Source organism: Paramisgurnus dabryanus, chromosome 8 (assembly GCF_030506205.2).
Source record: "Paramisgurnus dabryanus chromosome 8, PD_genome_1.1, whole genome shotgun sequence".
NCBI classification, from domain to species: Eukaryota; Metazoa; Chordata; class Actinopteri; order Cypriniformes; family Cobitidae; genus Paramisgurnus; species Paramisgurnus dabryanus.
In genome coordinates, this window is record NC_133344.1 from 9,350,414 (window position 1) to 9,353,531 (window position 3,118).

At 36.2% G+C, this 3,118-nt stretch overlaps 1 long non-coding RNA gene across 1 annotated transcript; it reads right to left on the minus strand.

Moving 5' to 3' along the window:
• Positions 1 to 619: 619 nt before the first annotated feature.
• On the minus strand, positions 620 to 2,383 carry LOC135771874 (uncharacterized). The gene is made up of 3 exons (XR_010543105.1): positions 2,313 to 2,383; positions 1,670 to 1,791; positions 620 to 1,448 (listed from the first exon to the last, which is right to left on the minus strand). It is a non-coding gene; the product is annotated as an uncharacterized lncRNA (long non-coding RNA).
• Positions 2,384 to 3,118: the final 735 nt, after the last annotated feature.

Consider the following 3,118-nt stretch of genomic DNA (forward strand, 5'->3'; position numbering starts at 1 on the left):
ATAAAAAGGTTCATCATACTTTGGGGGTTTCTGACATCATTACATTTCACAAGCCCTGTAGCAAGGCATGCATGCACATGCATACTATTGAAAAGCGCTTTAATTAAAAAAAAAAAAAAAACAGATTTAAAATGGTATATTTGTATATGTTTGGTATAACAAAACCATTAAAGTAACATAGCTGCTTACATTTAGATGAGATTAGTGATTAAATGTTAATTGATTTCAGATGTGTGTGAAAAAGTCACTAACTGTAAATAACTGGTTGTTTACAAGTCAGACACCAAATGTGTGCTTCAGACCTGTGCTGTTATGTTCACTTCGGACCTGTGGTAGGGCTGGACTTAAATTCGTCAATCAAGAACTGATTGGATCATTTGAATTTGGGTCGTGTTGCTAATTGCTGCAATCTTTTCCTGGACCCCGCCCACCTGCCATACCATATGACCGTAAATAAAGAGAGATCGTTTCAAGAAGGGGAGAAGATTATGAGGGTACTTGAATGAAACTCACGGATAAGCCATTTGTAAACAAAAAATACCACAATATTTCCAAAAAACTAAAGTTTTTCATTTCAACTTTATTGTGACTTTAATGACACAACAGAGGCACGCAGAAGCACAATATCACCCACAGGCGCACATGGAGTGTGATACTGAAGCTTTAAAAAGTAAAGAGAGATGCAGAGAGAACATACAATAACCATACTTGACTGAATAAACTCTGTCCCTCTCTAATACTGTATGTGTGCATATATGTGACACAATACATACGATATCAAAAAATTACTTTTCATTAAAATGTTTTTATTTGCTCAGGCAGGTAACGTTAGTTTAATATAACAGGGTTGTTGGCAATGCATAAGCAGTGTTAATGTGAATGAATATTACAGAATACACATTAACAAAAAAAATTAAAGGTTTAAAATAGGCATGTCATTTCCGTTTGCCTGTGACTTTCGGGTATACAGGCGATTACATTGAGCTTTGTTGCTCTCACACTGATAAGATGGCAGATTAGGTGCTATTGCCTTAAGTCTTGTTATTAGGGCTTCTTTTGTATCATGTTCCCAGACCTTTTTAAAAGCAAGGGCTTTAACTCCCTGATATGTTTGTAAACTTGTAAGACTACTTTTAATGTTATATTGCCCATTTTCTGCTAGACATCTTGTCAAACAGGGTGAATTTACAGTGAAATAAATCACACATTTATCTTTCACATTTAAGACACCATTCAGATGATTTTTCAGGCGAAACTCTGAATGCTCTGTTTTTTCACCTTTCAGAGGTTTCGCAGCTATGAGGTTATTGCTCACATACACTTCATTGTTCTGAATTTTGTTTTTCACTTCATCCGTTATCAAGTCATTGCCCGAATATTTGGAGTTTGCAAGACAGTTCTCCTTCTCAACTCTGAAGGCTACGGCATATTGGCCTAATTGACCCAACCTAGAAAACATGAATTGGTGGCATTTAATTTTGCTTAAAAGTTTGTTGAATTTGTGAAATAAAATAGTATTAGCATTAGCAGATAATAAATATGTTGTTAATAGGACAACATTTTATTTGTTATTAAACTTATGTAAACACAATCCTTAAGCATAACTTTCACTTTGTTGTAGCAACTAGTACTATCTTATTATTTGTAGATGATTTTATTGAGTGCTTACTTGCTCTCCAAGGTTTTCACAATACGTGCAAGGGTTTTTGTGTCCAAATCTTCATTCTGCGTACCAGTACAGAGACGAAACAGAAAGATCCAGACGAGACTCTTCTGTGCTAGAGTGAGAACCTGAACCAAACACATCACACATCACAAACACATCACATCACAGACACATCACAAACACATCACACAATACAAACAAATCACATAACTGTCGGCAATTTAAAGCGACTGCATTAGGAGGTACAATAGCTACATTTGATCAGTATTTGTGTTCATCATTTTAACAGTTTAATTGAACAAACATCGTGATAGATTTGCAGTAATTGCTGATGCTAAAGAAAAACATATAATTAAAGTTCTTGTAAACACTAAGCAAGTTTCTAGTATTATACAGTATAATACATTTCTATATACCTGTATTGTACATTGTCTTTCCAAATGGTTGGCAAAAAATTTGCATGAGTAAGACCTCACACTTGTATCCACCGAATTTAAATAATCCCAGGGCTAGCTGTCACATGATTAAGCTTTCAGATGGGCTTTCATGAATAAACATTTATAAATAACATTTCTAAGGCACTATAAAATTGAAAACTTCTGCACAAACTTCAAAGAGTTCATTTAAAACAGAAACATTAACTTACTAAATTGAAACTTGCCATTGTGACCGTTATGAATTATGAAGATGTTGAAATGTTCAAAGCTGAGGTACAGCAGTTTCTTCTCTGGTGATGATGAAGAGAAAACAAAGCTTATATAGAGTCTGAATTGTGCAATCAACTATATTATGATTGGTTTAGTGATGTGTCATGTGGGTATCTATTTAAAGATTTGCTTATAGTGTATAAGCAAAGTGAGAAGTTTCTTACTGATGCTTTCTGATGCATTTGTTGATAGTACAGCAGAGAGAAACAGACAGTAACAAGAGCAAGAGTGAGGAAATAAAATTTAGATACATACCTGAAGGTATACATTTTATCTGTACAGCATGTGTTCCCCCAAGATCAAAACCATGACCATTGCACTACGTAATTTGAGCTGTATAGGGAAGAGCAGAGCACACACTTTTTTTGGTTTTGGCTCAATCATTCAAAATATATTTGGGTTGATTAAATGATGTTTTATTAACAAAGTTAGAGAGGAGCACGTTCAAATAATCTGCCAATCGATCTAGTAATTACGACCAGCTGTCAACAATCAGCAATCAGGCGTCCACCTGATCGGCATCAGTGGAAGCATATATAAACATGCAGCCAACCCACCTACGTTCTTCAATAGTTCTTAGCATCCCTCCACCACCCCGTCTCCTCACACTTACTTGGTTACTTCCTAACCTGAATACGGGGGTGGGGGGAGTGGTTCTGGGTTCTGGGTTCGGGCCTAATACAGACCCCGGAGCCCTCTCTTTGTGGGGGAGTGCTCCGGGCTCGGGCCAAATACCGAGCTCAGA